This window comes from Triturus cristatus, chromosome 2_2 (assembly GCF_964204655.1).
Source record: "Triturus cristatus chromosome 2_2, aTriCri1.1, whole genome shotgun sequence".
Taxonomy (NCBI): Eukaryota; Metazoa; Chordata; class Amphibia; order Caudata; family Salamandridae; genus Triturus; species Triturus cristatus.
The window spans coordinates 378,573,133-378,591,677 of record NC_140582.1 but is presented as its reverse complement, the minus strand read 5'-3'; positions in this window follow the sequence as shown (position 1 = coordinate 378,591,677).

Here is an 18,545-nt window from a genome sequence, read left to right as displayed (position 1 = left end):
TTTCAACCAAGTAAACCAAGTAATCCATAGTAATCCAGTGAAAGTTTGCGAAAGTAATAATCCATGTACTCCATTCTTTTAAATCACTTCAGAGACAGCCAAGGTTGAATTGGAACGTTTTATTCCGCATTTTCAAATGCCAAATGCTGCTGAAAGCTTAAACATTGACACATGCTTTCAACCTTCCTTAAACCGGTGCAGTGAATAAACCTAATGCATTTCAAACGTTTGTTCTTCTTCAGGGGGACTGCAAATAAATTAAAAAGAACTGCATTAAAAATAATTAAAAAAAATAATTAAAAAGCCATTTGATTTTATAAAACAATAACATCAGCTACAGTTTTGCGCAGGTTTGCCATTAAACACCCATCCCCTCTTGAAACCAAGCCAACTAAATAGTCAAACAAAAAAGAATATCAAAAATTTCCTCCCCCACTTATAGTGACATAAAGCCATCTGGAAACAGTGTGAGTTTACCTCGTGAAACCAGCAGCTCAAAATCTAAGTGTCTTCCCTTCTTTGCAAAAATTATCAACTTCCCTCCTTCCACAACCCTTCCTTAAATCCAGTTTAACACACGTTTTCCCAATTAAACCTGATTAGGCCACGTCCCGTTCCCTCCTGCATCCTTCAGTGCTCCTAAACACCACATAAACTACCCATCCCACAATGCACTAACCAAAAAATCAAAACACCACATGGGAATATAAAACAAATCGAAACTAATCTTCCTTAACCAAAATGATTTGTGAACATACTCAATGCAAAACCTCCTACTATAATGTACTGCCAAATAAAAATAAAAATAACATGAACATTGAAATGTGACATCTGAAGTCGATGAATTTCAGCAACGCAAAATACATAATATAATTAGCAACCCATTAGCTGTTGAGGCAATTTTATTAGAATAAAACGGAAGCAGTTCAAGCTTAATATTTGTTTTGATCGTTGATCTTGCGGTCTTGAAAGTTATTCTGTCTCCAAAGGGATCTATATGTTGTATCTTTTATAACTCGTTTGATTCAATGTAAGTCACTTGTGGGGTGCAACTGGCTTTTGGACAAATTCCTGGTTGAAGAGACATCCAAGAAAACCCTATCTGTTTTTGGAAAAAGAGGCACTTTTCCCAGTGTAGGGTGACACTATGGTCTTGCAGCCGCTTTAGTGTAGCCCTCACATGGCGATAGTGCTCGTCTGCGGTAGGCGGAATTTGCGTAATCGCGTTACGCAAATCTCCGCGAAACGGTAAAAAATCTCCGCGAACACACGGAATTGCTTGTTCGCGATGCTTTTTTCCTGTTCACAAAAGCTGTTTGCGTGCTCGGGGAGAAATATCTCGCGAACACGCATTTTGAGAACGCGAACAAGCAAAAATTGCGCAAAGTCGCGGAAAGCGGAATTTTGGGCAATTTCGCGTTCTCCGCAGAACGCGAAATTACCCAAATTCCGCATATTCCGCGAACGGAACGGAATTTGCCACCCAGGCCTAGTCTGCGGTTTCAGAGTGAATGAGGATATCATCACTAACATTCAGCACTCCTGGCAGGCTGGATATAATTTCCCTCAAGGTGTCCTGGAACACCTCTGCTGCCGATGATATTCAGAAATTGAGATGTTTATACCTTCTCAGTCCAAAGTGGGTACTGAACATGGTGATGTAGCAGCTTTCTTTGTCTGAGACCAGCTGATGATAGCCTGCATTCAGATCCAATTTTGAAAACCAACGGGATCTTTTGACGTCAGTCATGATGTCACCCATCGTTGGTGTGATGTGACGTTTGCACCGGATGGCTTTATTGGGGAGGCGCATATCTATACATAGCCGGATATTTCCTGGCTGCCGGGGTTTCTTGGCTATCACCATGGGCGATACCCACGGTGTGGGTCCTGAGACCTTTTCAGTGACCCCTTGGTCTTCTAGCTTTTGCAGCTCTAATTCCACCAGTGGCTTGAGGTGGAAAGGAATCCTCCTGTGTCGTAATGCTGTTGCTGTGACTGATGGGTCAATATGTAGCTTGACTGGGGCCTTCTTGATTCGTCCTAGCCCTTGGAATAGGCCGGAAAATTGGGCTAGAAGCTCTTTAGTTTGGTTTGCTTGTACACTCCTCGTGAACACTACCAACCCTAGATCTTCTGCAGCGTGGCTGCTCAGTAGGGTGTCGGCATCCTGGTTGAGGACGTGAATGTCGGTCGTGATCTCGTGGTCGTCTGTTTGTATCGATACTGTCATCTTGCCATGGAGGGGCAGGGGTGAATCACTTCCATATGCAAATATCCTCGTCTTGGACGGTCTGAGCTCTGGTTTGGGCCTCAGCCAGTTATATTGCTGAATCCCCATGGCATTTACCGACACGCCGGTGTTGATCACCGTGCTTACTTCCGATCCGGCAATTTTTACTGTGCATGTGGGCTGCGGCCTTCTTCTTTTCTTCAGTGCCTGCGTGAATGACACTAGGTATGTTTCACCTTCATCGTCCCCAGTGGAGGAGTCTTCTGCTTGGTGGGTGGTCCGATCACTCTTTCTTCCCCCTTGGCAGGATGCAAGGGACGTACTCGACAGTTGTCTGACGACCTTTTACATGGGCCTGACTCCTTTTCCATCCTTGCGTGTGCTTCTTTGTCTGCACACGGATGCCACATTTTTGGTATGCCGCAGTTAGTGCTTGTCTTACCCTGGGCAGGGCACACGTGGTGGATGCTTTTCGCGCCAGCAGTGCCCACACTGGCCTCTCTGGGTCTGGGGTGGGCGGTCCCGCCTCCTTCTCCTTATGTCCACCGTTGTGACGGCATTGGCTTGCTCCGTTTTGATGGTCGCACTCTTCTCTGTTGTGCGCATCAGCGGCAAGTCCATTTCATCTGCCCTTGCTGCCAACATGTCGTGCTACCTGGCCATGACCAGTATGTCATTTAGGGGTATGTTCGGCTGCCTTAGTATGAGCCCCATCAGCACTTTGCTGCATACTTCCTGGATGAGTTGTGCCCAGATCTCCTCTGTGGCCCTTTCACGTGATGCATGCTTGCCAGTTCTCTGAGTTTTGTGTGTAAAGCGTTGCTAGACTCCCCTTCTCTTTGTCTGGCTTGTTGCAACTTGAATCTTTCATAGTCTGGATTCAGTTGTGGGTCGAAATGCGCATTAAGAGCAGCCACGGCTGCATCATAGTTGGTTGCGCCTCCTGTGTTAGGGAGGTGTTTGAAGAGCAGGTAGACATTTTCTCTGCATAGTGGAGCAGGAGCGACCACTCCTTCCGTTTCCCTGGTGGCTATGAAATTATTTTCTAGCTGTCCCAGCCACGTTTTCCACCTTGGGGACGCCGTTGTGGGGTCAGCAGCTTTGCTGAATGGGAGCAGCACTCTTGTGGGCGCATGTTGAGTGACGACTCGGACTGATGCCGGGTTCCCATCGAGGTTATCTCCCATCTTCCTTCGTTACTTGGGGGTAGCAACTGCCGGTGCTGTGCTGCACTGTGCGCAGGGTAGTGCTGCTATGCTTCTTGTGAGTGCGTGTGTACCAGGCCTGGTTCTTGATGTCCTGTGAGGCAACAGGGTTGATTCTGGCAATTACAATGACCTCCACTTGTGAAATCTTCTTCTACCATCTGTATTGGGATTGCTGGGGATTTATGGCCTTTTTTTTTCTTTTTTTGGTTTCTTTTTTTCTTTCCCCAGCATGTGTCTGGAGTGCCACGTTCACAGGACTGATTGAGTGTGAAAGTCCTTGCCCTCCTGCTAGGCTGCCTGTGACTGCGGGGGTGGGCTAGCATAGACAAGCGGCCGCGTGCCACCCTATGGTGGGAATAAGGATTGCACCTTACGGCTTTGCTGCGTGTGTCTGCTTTGAATATCCAGCCACTTGCTGTGGTGCATGGAGCGCGTTGGCCTAGGCGCGCGCGTGCAAAACAAACGGACACCACACTGTGCTATTGTTGGGTGCCGACTGCCCATCCGACGCCCCCTTTATATATATAGCTGCGCGCTCCGCCTGCCGGCATTAGCGCGTGGGTGTGACATGTCCAGTCGCAGCCTGGACAGAGCTCTAGACCGCTAAATCATTACACTACCAAGGGATCAGAAGCAATGCGCATGCCCTCATTGCCCAGCTGCTCCAGTGCGACAACCAGGCTTTTTTGAACGCCAGCATGCAGCCGCCCACCGCATCTTCCATACGGGATCGAATGAAGCTGGCCACAACCGCTCGGCACAGAGGTAACGTGCTGTCAACCACACTAGAGAGCAGTAATAGTGCACACGGCTGCATAGCCAGACTGCTCTGAGGCAGCACACTTTCCAAGCGGCGTCATATCTCCAGCCTGCATGCCTTGGCGGCCTAGAAGCCAAACCCTGTAGTCTACTGCTTCAGGCAAATATGGCACGGAAGTGCGTGTGGGGCCTAGAACCTCACCGCTCAATACATTGTAAAGCCACCCACCCCCCTTCATGATAATAATTCAAAAATAATGGGAGCTTAGGCTCAACCAAATAAATGCACTCTTATACTCCTGATACTGTGCCTGCACCTTATCCCACTTACCAGGAGTAAAATAATGGGATGACTAAAACCCCGTTTCCCAACTGGCACTGCCCCCCAGGGCTTACCTATAAATGGCTGTTACAGGCTCCAAGGTCCACCCTGGTACTGCAGAGCAGACGAAAGAAACAGGAAGTGTATTGGGCTGCAACCCTCTTTATCATCAGAATGGTGGGAGGCGTTTGGAAGGGGGGCAATGTATGCTTTGTACCTTCCTATTGCTCCCAGATAGGTCATGTGGGGGCTAGGTAGAGGTTGGACACCTCATATAAGTAAGTAGTGGTATGAGAAATTGGGTCGAAGAGGAGTTAATGGTGCTTACCTCTATAGAGTTCCAGTAAGTCGCGCCACGTGCTCTGCAAACAACTGATTTGACTCAATCCCTGCAATACTTTTATTTTCGAGCGAGCTCCCATGTTAAGTGCGGGCGGCCTAATGGTGAAATATTATGATTTTTGCGGCTTATGTGGTCAGTGAAATTCCCATGTTATGAGAGATTACACCAGTTTGTATAAAATTACACACAAGCCGAATATATACATTCATGCAGCATACATGAAGAATGCAGTGTATTCTTCGTCGTAGACGAACAAGCACACTTCAATGCAATGAAACCCTTTTTCAAATACCTTTGCATGTACTCCTGATGAATGAATGCCATTAAACTAAAAGAACTTCGATTTTAAACTTGGAGTGCCGCTTAATAAACCCATTTTGTACATCATATTTCCTATTTTATTTTTCTTTCGCAGTTTGTGTAATTTTACACCAAAACGAAAATAAATATGGAGCTAGACGCATTTGCATACTTTAACATAAATGGTCATCTTGAATGTGATTACGATTTTACCTGCTATTCAAAGAAACCCTATCACTTGGTACTTCCTTACCAACATTAGCATGCTCATATGCCTGCCTGTTTTACGTTCCATTAACTGATCACTTCAAGAGAGATTACACTTCACAGCGGACAGCAGCACTTTATTTTAATTAATTAATTAATATTATGCGTTGATGTTGTAAAGATATTAAACTTTCGTTTCCTTTTCATATATTTAGGATACTTTACTGTACAGTAATGCATTTATGAGGAATAGTTTCTTGAATAGAAAAGGAGAAGCTTAAACTGGAAATTCCTTCTTAAACTCCAAGCTGCTTAAAATTCGTTTGATGTTGGATGATTGAAGGGAGTGCAGCTCTCGCGGGCCTAAAAGATTTCCCAGATGCACATTGCCATTTTCAATGTGATCCTCCTATCTTCATTAACAGAATTGTGGCAGTATGTTTTTTTTATTATTTGTAAGAAATTTCTGAACAGTTCTCATATCATTGTGATCTCTTGAATGTTTATCAGTGTTCACAGAGAGATCTGTTTTCATCATGAGAGATGCTCTTGTTCTTGTTATATGAAATGCTTTATCACACTTTGATGTATTTTTGTATGACTTTTCGAGATGTTACAGTGTAGCAACAAAAGGTTTATTCATTTTCGAATCGCAATATAGAAATTGGAAAAAAAGCATATTGGTGACCTTTGAGAAATGGCCCTTTTTGGAGGCTCACCTCACCTTTTGCAGCCCCTTTATGGAAAAATGATTGCTGATTTACTGACTCTGAACACTGGTGCACCGTTGCCCAGTGTCAAGTGTATGCTCTTGGAAACCTAAAGTGTTTGTGCAATTGGCTAATAGCTGATTGGCATGCTTAGCTTACCAATAGGTCCTTAATATATTGTACTCTAGGCACCCAAAGCCTGTAAGTTTAATGTAATTAGTGAACTACATCACTAAAAGAGCCTCTGCAGTGACAAAGTGAAAAGATTATTGTACCCTTGCCACTGCAGACTAGCATGGCCGTTTTAAAATTGCAAATTCTACCTGACCAAATAAACTCTTAGCCAGCCCCAAACCTTTATTTTTAACACTTATAAGTCACCCCTCAGCTAGGCCCAAAGTACCGATAGCGAAGGGTCATTGTATTTGAAAAGTAGGACATGTGTATTTAAGTTTTAGACTCCAAAGTTGGTTTTCAATGTGGCAAGGTTGGCTCTCTCACAGAAAAGCACTGGGTTATATTATGATACTTTATTATGTATACATTTAGATGGAATAGTTAAAACCATTGTTCAAGGACTTACATTAATAGTAATTTAAAAACAAAACTGATGGTAAAGTCGGATTTGAAATTACTATTTCGAATATGCCAGTTTTAGAAAGTTGGCATTTTTCTGCCTAAAGCCCCTTGTAGAACTTTCAGAGATAATCCCCAGTTGCTACCTGGTAGCCTTCTGGGAGATGTGTATACAGTAAGGAGCTGTAGAGGGAAAAACCCAGGTCGCCCTCCACTCAGACAATCTATTACTACGAAGACCTAGGTTTCCGAAGGTATACCGGCCATAAAAATTTTGTACTCCCCTTAATTTGAGAATTTTTGGGTAGTCACCAACCAGTTAGCCACCTTCACTTTTTAAAACGATAAAAGATTTTACTTCAAGCAGTCTCCCAAATGATCGTCAAGGTGTCTAAACTCATGTATAGTACACCAGGAGTTTCTCAATTCAATTGCCTCATGAGAGAAACGTGAAAAAATAAATGTGAAAAAATGTGAAAGAGACGTGATGGCACCTCACGTGCGAAACCCCAATCGAGCCTGCTGGCTGGTACTCGTCAGCTCTGCCCACTCTTCTCATCATCGGTAGCCATCACGCTCGAAAGTAATAAACGAGGTGTCCACAAAATAAACCCAACGAAAAATTCGTAGGTAAGTGATGCGACTGAATAGTGAAGAATAAAAAGTGAAAAAGGTACACCCTCTATAGGTTCAAACTTTATTCCGCCTTAGGAGTGCACCTACTTCAATGCTTAAAAAGGTTGCTAAATATGCATACCATTCTTATATGCCAACATGTTTCATCGCCTGGAGTCTTTCTGGCGATTTCGTCAGGGCAACAACAGTCGCTTGGCACACGATAGGGACACTTCTTAGAGTCACATTCGGGGACTGCCAAAAGTAAAAATGAACAGACACACACAACACTTTACCATTATGATCACCCTTTCTTCATAGATCAACATGATATCTCTCTGTTGGATCTATAAAAAATTACCCTCGTGGAGCCATGGCCTCGCGTACCAGCTCATTCAATGAGGTCACCTTAAGGCTCCTTGTGTGAGTCCTCGTGGTTAGTGCAGCATTCAACCGTAATGCCAATCTGTCGATAACATAAAAAAACACTCAAAATCTTCTTGTGTAGAGACTCTATTTGTCAATTAGGATACCACAATCATAGCCAAATGTCATACTCCTAAGACACGCCCCTTGTTGTTCCTAATATCGTTTTTCTCTCCATACTTATCACTACTAAGTTTAGGATGCTCTTATTCAGCCTGCTATGTAATCACCCACGTGACCTGTAGTGCTCATGTATCTTTACGCATTCAATAGCGCCGTATTGGACTACTCTCATACCCTCTAATATGCAATCACCCTAGTTTCACCGGCAACGCAATGCGCTGTTTTTTTATATATATACATGCCTAGATAGGGATTGGTTCCGGCCCCGGTCTCTCGAGTTATTATAGGGACAGCTACCTAACATCCAAACCGGACAAACATGCATCATGCTGGCCCCCTTTCCTCACATACAACACCTCCTTACCACCCAAAGCCTCACGGAGCTCCTTCTCTCCGCCGGTCGACAGTGTTGTGTTTCCGAGGCTGTTTATAATCCCTCCCCCTACGCGTCCTCCTCAACGCGGGATCAGTATAGGCGCCATTTTGGATTGGGGAGGTTCGTGTATGTCTAGGGTTGGGTATTAAGCGCCGTAAGCCTCGATATTAATTTAATTTACTTTAATGTGGTGTCTTTCTTGTATAACGCGATCTTTAACCTTAGTCTCGAGTGTTATCACCTGGTGTGTATATTGGTGGTTCTAAGTAGGGTATTGCCCGCAGAACAAATCATCCTTTGGGAATTTTAGGCGCCATCTTAGACTGTACAGTAGATAGGCTCTAGGGTAACCAATTTGGTTTCAGAACACTGACTCTGATGCATCAATGTAGTCATTCCCAGGGTGTCCAAAAAGAACTACGGCGATTGATAGACCTCGACTCGAGTCCATTAGTAATCCCTGAGTGTTCATGTGGTTGGTGTCTTATTGTGTATCACCGTTTTCCAGTATTACCCGACCTCCCCACAGGACCAATCAGAGGTTCAGGGATTAAGGGTTGGGGGCGACCATTATTCACTGATGTAGATACTTCTATATTTTAGGTATTCAGTATCTCGCCTTCCTCCATTCGATTTGGTCATTCAATCCCCCTCGGTCGGACTTCTCCTGGAAAATCCATCTTGCTTCTTTTGAAGCCAAAATGTCTTCCACGTTTTGGGGTGAGCCCATTATTCTCTCCAAGACCACCCACGTGAATGTGTGCTTGGTGTTGTGACAGTGTTGTACCAATTTCGTCGTCAACTTGCCTGCTCTAATCGTGCTTAGGTGTTCTTGCATTCTAATTTTCACCTTTCTCGTTGTTAGTCCTATGTATTGAAGGTTACATTGGCACGTTAGTCTGTAAACCACATTGGCAGTATTACAATTGCTAAAATGCTTCAAAAGCCAAATTTTTCCTGAATTCAGGGCTACATTTTGGGTTTTCTTCGTTAATCCGCACACTGAACAAGACCCACACGGGTAATGACCAGGGGGAATGGACGACTCTGTAGACTTCTGTTCCACTTTGACCCGTGTATGCACAAGTTTGTCACCCAGGTTAATAGATCTTTTAAAGGCGAACCTGGGAGGGGGCATACTAAAATCCTCAGTTGACAACAAATCCCAGTGTTTACGGGGGTCGAATGTCATGACAACCGGAAGGCAGTCTTCTTTCGTTTTTTCATTCTTCTGGAGCAAAACGCTCCGTGGGGTGTTCATTGCTCTTTTTCTAGCCTGTCTGATGGTTTTGCGAGGATATTGTATCGTCTCAAGTTTGGCACATAGTTCTTCTGACTGGTCCAAAAATGTTGCAGTCGAAGAACAGTTCCTGCGGTACCGAAGGAACTGACCAACAGGAAGGTTGTCCCTGAGTGCTCTAGGGTGATACGAATTGTAAGACAAGAGGGAGTTTTTATCTGTTGGTTTTTGGTGTACTTTGGAACATAACCTACCCCCTTCTGCATAAATGTCTAGGTCCAGATATACTGCTGTATGGTTGCTATAGTTCCATGTGAACCTCAGACTTGCATCCTGATGGTTGAGCCAATTCAGAAACTGTAATAACCCATCAGCTAGGCCTGACCAGACGCAGAGCACGTCGTCTATGTATCTCTTCCAGAGACGGATGCTACTCTGGAAGGGATTAGACTGATGGTGTATGACGTGCTCCTCGAACTGGCCCACATAGATACAGGCCAGGCTCGGCGCCATCGTTGCGCCCATAGACGTGCCCGTAGTCTGCAGATACATGGTATCTTTATAGCAGAAGTAATTTCGTGTAAGGGCAAGTTCTATGCATTGTAGTATGAGGGATTGTGGAGCATCATAGAACCACTCTTGTGCCTTGAGCGCATGCGCTGCTGCCACCAAAGCTGCATCTTGTGGTATACAGGTATAGAGTGACGCTATATCAATGGTTACCAAAAATTCATTATCTGGGTCAAACTGGAAATCTTCAAGGATATTGAGTATTGCTGTGGTGTCTTTTACAAAGGATTTCTGATTGACAACTGATTCCCTCAGGAAGAAATCAGCGAATTGCGAGAGAGGCTCTAACACCGACTGGATCCCCGAAACGATTGGTCGGCCGGGTGGAGGGCGTTGTGGTTTATGGATTTTGGGTAAAATATAGAAGGCCGGAGTTCTTGGCTTATCGTTAACCAAGAACTCGGCCTCCTTCGCTGTTATCCATTTTTTCTCCTTCGCCACAGTCACCATATTCTTGATGATTGCCAAAAGTTCTTTCTGGGGGTCCTGTACCAGTGGACGATAGTTTTGGCGGACACTTAGTAATCTCAACACTTCGGTGTCGTAGTCGATGGTATTCATAACTACTACATCACCGCCCTTATCTGCGTTTTTGATCGTCAGGTGCTGGTTATTCTGAAGGCCCTTGACAGCTTCCCAATCTACCCTGCTCATGTTGTTAAATTTAAAGGTTGTATTTTGCTGTTCCAATAGAGAAATATCTTGCAGTACTTTATTTTCAAAGACCGTGATCTCAGGGCCTACCATTGTATTAGATGGACAAAAGTTGGATGGCTTTCTAAGTGTGGTGTTAAACACGGTAGAGGGATCCTGTGGTTTATTGGCGAAGAATTTCTTTAATTTTATTCTTCGCAACGTTTCATGGAGTTCAATCCTGCATTTAAAGGGGTCATGTGTGGGGGTGGGGACAAACCCTAACCCTTTATTTAACACCCTTTCCTCATTGATGGTAAGTTCATGATCAGATAGGTTCACCACTATGTTGTTCTTAATCATAACTGGTTCCGTCCGCGGCTCCGTGTTACTCTCGGGGAGTGGGTTTGCCATTGTTGGTTTTGGTTTTGGTTGCCCCTGCCTCGACCCCTGCCCCGTGGACCTCCCCCTCTGTTGTCCCTGTGGCTCTGTCCTAAAAAAGACCGAAGAAGAGCTCCTAGGTCTTCGTTGTTCGTCTCCTGTTCATTGAATCTTACTCTAGGAGGATTTGACTGTGGGCCTAGCTCTTCCTCTTCACTGGAGGTGTTATCGAATGTCCAATTATTGGGTGTGCGTTTGGTCTGTTGTCTCCCACCTCTACCTCTACCTCCTCTAAATGGATGTTCAATTATAGAGTCGTAATATTTATCCTCCACATAGGGGAAAGCCCATTCGTGGGAGAAACGATCAAGATTTCTTTTTAGCCCTTTGATCTTCTGATTGATCATATAATTTTTGTAGTCGCTCAGGTCTTCCTGGATCCTTAGGAGCTGTTCCTTGGTATCAACAAGGGTAGTATCCCTCCTTGTACTCTCCTCTAAGTCAACAATTTCCTTAAGTAGATCTTCACTTAATCTCTTTGCAGTATTGATTATAAGGATTAACCAATCTCGTGTACATTTATTGGCTATATAGCTCCAATCTAGTCTGAATGTTTTATCTTCCAGAAAGATCTTGGGTTCAATCCTTACTAAGAGGCTCGCTGGGGCTGCTCCTGCTCTTAAATATTCTGTCATCAATGCCCCATGAAGGGCTATCCTGACTTGTTTTTTCTTAGTTGTGCTGAGTCTTTCCCACTCTTCCCTTGCTGATGTTACATTAAGTAGGGGGGCATCGGGGAACAGTGACGGACCCGATAGGATAGCTGCTATTTGTTCATCTGTGAATGCAAGAATATTTCTGTCCATTTGTGGGATGGAAGTCAGATCCCTAAAGTGTATGTTGATGTGTTCTCCACAGGGGAACTTGGAAGGGAATGGGAACAGTGTAATGTGTGTGTCTCTCTAGAAGACGAAGTTTTCTCAACAAATTCTAAAAATGCTCTCACGGCTGATCCGCCGTTCTCAACGTGTATACAGTAAGGAGCTGTAGAGGGAAAAACCCAGGTCGCCCTCCACTCAGACAATCTATTACTACGAAGACCTAGGTTTCCGAAGGTATACCGGCCATAAAAATTGGTTCAAAACCCTATAGGTATTTTGTACTCCCCTTAATTTGAGAATTTTTGGGTAGTCACCAACCAGTTAGCCACCTTCACTTTTTAAAACGATAAAAGATTTTACTTCAAGCAGTCTCCCAAATGATCGTCAAGGTGTCTAAACTCATGTATAGTACACCAGGAGTTTCTCAATTCAATTGCCTCATGAGAGAAACGTGAAAAAATAAATGTGAAAAAATGTGAAAGAGACGTGATGGCACCTCACGTGCGCAACCCCAATCGAGCCTGCTGGCTGGTACTCGTCAGCTCTGCCCACTCTTCTCATCATCGGTAGCCATCACGCTCGAAAGTAATAAACGAGGTGTCCACAAAATAAACCCAACGAAAAATTCGTAGGTAAGTGATGCGACTGAATAGTGAAGAATAAAAAGTGAAAAAGGTACACCCTCTATAGGTTCAAACTTTATTCCGCCTTAGGAGTGCACCTACTTCAATGCTTAAAAAGGTTGCTAAATATGCATACCATTCTTATATGCCAACATGTTTCATCGCCTGGAGTCTTTCTGGCGATTTCGTCAGGGCAACAACAGTCGCTTGGCACACGATAGGGACACTTCTTAGAGTCACATTCGGGGACTGCCAAAAGTAAAAATGAACAGACACACACAACACTTTACCATTATGATCACCCTTTCTTCATAGATCAACATGATATCTCTCTGTTGGATCTATAAAAAATTACCCTCGTGGAGCCATGGCCTCGCGTACCAGCTCATTCAATGAGGTCACCTTAAGGCTCCTTGTGTGAGTCCTCGTGGTTAGTGCAGCATTCAACCGTAATGCCAATCTGTCGATAACATAAAAACACTCAAAATCTTCTTGTGTAGAGACTCTATTTGTCAATTAGGATACCACAATCATAGCCAAATGTCATACTCCTAAGACACGCCCCTTGTCGTTCCTAATATCGTTTTTCTCTCCATACTTATCACTACTAAGTTTAGGATGCTCTTATTCAGCCTGCTATGTAATCACCCACGTGACCTGTAGTGCTCATGTATCTTTACGCATTCAATAGCGCCGTATTGGACTACTCTCATACCCTCTAATATGCAATCACCCTAGTTTCACCGGCAACGCAATGCGCTGGTTTTTTATATATATACATGCCTAGATAGGGATTGGTTCCGGCCCCGGTCTCTCGAGTTATTATAGGGACAGCTACCTAACATCCAAACCGGACAAACATGCATCATGCTAGCCCCCTTTCCTCACATACAACACCTCCTTACCACCCAAGGCCTCATGGAGCTCCTTCTCTCCGCCGGTCGACAGTGTTGTGTTTCCGAGGCTGTTTATAATCCCTCCCCCTACGCGTCCTCCTCAACGCGGGATCAGTATAGGCGCCATTTTGGATTGGGGAGGTTCGTGTATGTCTAGGGTTGGGTATTAAGCGCCATAAGCCTCGATATTAATTTAATTTACTTTAATGTGGTGTCTTTCTTGTATAACGCGATCTTTAACCTTAGTCTCGAGTGTTATCACCTGGTGTGTATATTGGTGGTTCTAAGTAGGGTATTGCCCGCAGAACAAATCATCCTTTGGGAATTTTAGGCGCCATCTTAGACTGTACAGTAGATAGGCTCTAGGGTAACCAATTTGGTTTCAGAACACTGACTCTGATGCATCAATGTAGTCATTCCCAGGGTGTCCAAAAAGACCTACGGCGATTGATAGACCTCGACTCGAGTCCATTAGTAATCCCTGAGTGTTCATGTGGTTGGTGTCTTATTGTGTATCACCGTTTTCCAGTATTACCCGACCTCCCCACAGGACCAATCAGAGGTTCAGGGATTAAGGGTTGGGGGCGACCATTATTCACTGATGTAGATACTTCTATATTTTAGGTATTCAGTATCTCGCCTTCCCCCATTCGATTTGGTCATTCAATCCCCCTCGGTCGGACTTCTCCTGGAAAATCCATCTTGCTTCTTTTGAAGCCAAAATGTCTTCCACGTTTTGGGGTGAGCCCATTATTCTCTCCAAGACCACCCACGTGAATGTGTGCTTGGTGTTGTGACAGTGTTGTACCAATTTCGTCGTCAACTTGCCTGCTCTAATCGTGCTTAGGTGTTCTTGCATTCTAATTTTCACCTTTCTCGTTGTTAGTCCTATGTTTCGAAGGTTACATTGGCACGTTAGTCTGTAAACCACATTGGCAGTATTACAATTGCTAAAATGCTTCAAAAGCCAAATTTTTCCTGAATTCAGGGCTACATTTTGGGTTTTCTTCGTTAATCCGCACACTGAACAAGACCCACACGGGTAATGACCAGGGGAAATGGACAACTCTGTAGACTTCTGTTCCACTTTGACCCGTGTATGCACAAGTTTGTCACCCAGGTTAATAGATCTTTTAAAGGCGAACCTGGGAGGGGGCATACTAAAATCCTCAGTTGACAACAAAGCCCAGTGTTTACGGATGGACTGTCGGATCTTCGTGGCTAACGGGTCGAATGTCATGACAACCGGAAGGCAGTCTTCTTTCGTTTTTTCATTCTTCTGGAGCAAAACGCTCCGCGGGGTGTTCATTGCTCTTTTTCTAGCCTGTCTGATGGTTTTGCGAGGATATTGTCTCGTCTCAAGTTTGGCACATAGTTCTTCTGACTGGTCCAAAAATGTTGCAGTCGAAGAACAGTTCCTGCGGTACCGAAGGAACTGACCAACAGGAAGGTTGTCCCTGAGTGCTCTAGGGTGATACGAATTGTAAGACAAGAGGGAGTTTTTATCTGTTGGTTTTTGGTGTACTTTGGAACATAACCTACCCCCTTCTGCATAAATGTCTAGGTCCAGATATACTGCTGTATGGTTGCTATAGTTCCATGTGAACCTCAGACTTGCATCCTGATGGTTGAGCCAATTCAGAAACTGTAATAACCCATCAGCTAGGCCTGACCAGACGCAGAGCACGTCGTCTATGTATCTCTTCCAGAGACGGATGTTACTCTGGAAGGGATTAGACTGATGGTGTATGACGTGCTCCTCGAACTGGCCCACATAGATACAGGCCAGGCTCGGCGCCATCGTTGCGCCCATAGACGTGCCCGTAGTCTGTAAATACATGGTATCTTTATAGCAGAAGTAATTTCGTGTAAGGGCAAGTTCTATGCATTGTAGTATGAAGGATTGTGGAGCATCATAGAACCACTCTTGTGCCTTGAGCGCATGCGCTGCTGCCACCAAAGCTGCATCTTGTGGTATACAGGTATAGAGTGACTCTATATCAATGGTTACCAAAAATTCATTATCTGGGTCAAACTGGAAATCTTCAAGGATATTGAGTATTGCTGTGGTGTCTTTTACAAAGGATTTCTGATTGACAACTGATTCCCTCAGGAAGAAATCAGCGAATTGCGAGAGAGGCTCTAACACCGACTGGATCCCCGAAACGATTGGTCGGCCGGGTGGAGGGCGTTGTGGTTTATGGATTTTGGGTAAAATATAGAAGGCCGGAGTTCTTGGCTTATCGTTAACCAAGAACTCGGCCTCCTTCGCTGTTATCCATTTTTTCTCCTTCGCCACAGTCACCATATTCTTGATGATTGCCAAAAGTTCTTTCTGGGGATCCTGTACCAGTGGACGATAGTTTTGGCGGACACTTAGTAATCTCAACACTTCGGTGTCGTAGTCGATGGTATTCATAACTACTACAGCACCGCCCTTATCTGCGTTTTTGATCGTCAGGTGCTGGTTATTCTGAAGGCCCTTGACTGCTTCTCAATCTACCCTGCTCATGTTGTTAAATTTAAAGGTTGTATTTTGCTGTTCCAATAGAGAAATATCTTGCAGTACTTTATTTTCAAAGACCGTGATCTCAGGGCCTACCATTGTATTAGATGGACAAAAGTTGGATGGCTTTCTAAGTGTGGTGTTAAACACGGTAGAGGGATCCTGTGGTTTATTGGCGAAGAATTTCTTTAATTTTATTCTTCGCAATGTTTCATGGAGTTCAATCCTGCATTTAAAGGGGTCATGTGTGGGGGTGGGGACAAACCCTAACCCTTTATTTAACACCCTTTCCTCATTGATGGTAAGTTCATGATCAGATAGGTTCACCACTATGTTGTTCTTAATCATAACTGGTTCCGTCCGCGGCTCCGTGTTACTCTCGAGGAGTGGGTTTGCCATTGTTGGTTTTGGTTTTTTTTGCCCCTGCCTCGACCCCTGCCCCGTGGACCTCCCCCTCTGTTGCCCCTGTGGCTCTGTCCTAAAAAAGACCGAAGAAGAGCTCCTAGGTCTTCGTTGTTCGTCTCCTATTCATTGAATCTTACTCTAGGAGGATTTGACTGTGGGCCTAGCTCTTCCTCTTCGCTGAAGGTGTTATCGAATGTCCAATTATTGGGTGTGCGTTTGGTCTGTTGTCTCCCACCTCTACCTCTACCTCCTCTAAATGGATGTTCAATTATAGAGTCGTAATATTTATCCTCCACATAGGGGAAAGCCCATTCGTGGGAGAAACGATCAAGATTTCTTTTTAGCCCTTTGATCTTCTGATTGATCATATAATTTTTGTAGTCGCTCAGGTCTTCCTGGATCCTTAGGAGCTGTTCCTTGGTATCAACAAGGGTAGTATCCCTCCTTATACTCTCCTCTAAGTCAACAATTTCCTTAAGTAGATCTTCACTTAATCTCTTTGCAGTATTGATTATAAGGATTAACCAATCTCGTGTACATTTATTGGCTATATAGCTCCAATCTAGTCTGAATGTTTTATCTTCCAGAAAGATCTTGGGTTCAATCCTTACTAAGAGGCTCGCTGGGGCTGCTCCTGCTCTTAAATATTCTGTCATCAATGCCCCATGAAGGGCTATCCTGACTTGTTTTTTCTTAGTTGTGCTGAGTCTTTCCCACTCTTCCCTTGCTGATGTTACATTAAGTAGGGGGGCATCGGGGGACAGTGACGGACCCGATAGGATAGCTGCTATTTGTTCATCTGTGAATGCAAGACAATTTCTGTCCATTTGTGGGATGGAAGTCAGATCCCTAAAGTGTATGTTGATGTGTTCTCCACAGGGGAACTTGGAAGGGAATGGGAACAGTGTAATGTGTGTGTCTCTCTAGAAGACGAAGTTTTCTCAACAAATTCTAAAAATGCTCTCACGGCTGATCCGCCGTTCTCAACGTGTATACAGTAAGGAGCTGTAGAGGGAAAAACCCAGGTCGCCCTCCACTCAGACAATCTATTACTACGAAGACCTAGGTTTCCGAAGGTATACCGGCCATAAAAATTGGTTCAAAACCCTATAGGTATTTTGTACTCCCCTTAATTTGAGAATTTTTGGGTAGTCACCAACCAGTTAGCCACCTTCACTTTTTAAAACGATAAAAGATTTTACTTCAAGCAGTCTCCCAAATGATCGTCAAGGTGTCTAAACTCATGTATAGTACACCAGGAGTTTCTCAATTCAATTGCCTCATGAGAGAAACGTGAAAAAATAAATGTGAAAAAATGTGAAAGAGACGTGATGGCACCTCACGTGCGCAACCCCAATCGAGCCTGCTGGCTGGTACTCGTCAGCTCTGCCCACTCTTCTCATCATCGGTAGCCATCACGCTCGAAAGTAATAAACGAGGTGTCCACAAAATAAACCCAACGAAAAATTCGTAGGTAAGTGATGCGACTGAATAGTGAAGAATAAAAAGTGAAAAAGGTACACCCTCTATAGGTTCAAACTTTATTCCGCCTTAGGAGTGCACCTACTTCAATGCTTAAAAAGGTTGCTAAATATGCATACCATTCTTATATGCCAACATGTTTCATCGCCTGGAGTCTTTCTGGCGATTTCGTCAGGGCAACAACAGTCGCTTGGCACACGATAGGGACACTTCTTAGAGTCACATTCGGAGACTGCCAAAAGTAAAAATGAACAGACACACACAACACTTTACCATTATGATCACCCTTTCTTCATAGATCAACATGATATCTCTCTGTTGGATATATAAAAAATTACCCTCGTGGAGCCATGGCCTCGCGTACCAGCTCATTCAATGAGGTCACCTTAAGGCTCCTTGTGTGAGTCCTCGTGGTTAGTGCAGCATTCAACCGTAATGCCAATCTGTCGATAACATAAAAACACTCAAAATCTTCTTCTGTAGAGACTCTATTTGTCAATTAGGATACCACAATCATAGCCAAATGTCATACTCCTAAGACACGCCCCTTGTTGTTCCTAATATCGTTTTTCTCTCCATACTTATCACTACTAAGTTTAGGATGCTCTTATTCAGCCTGCTATGTAATCACCCACGTGACCTGTAGTGCTCATGTATCTTTACGCATTCAATAGCGCCGTATTGGACTACTCTCATACCCTCTAATATGCAATCACCCTAGTTTCACCGG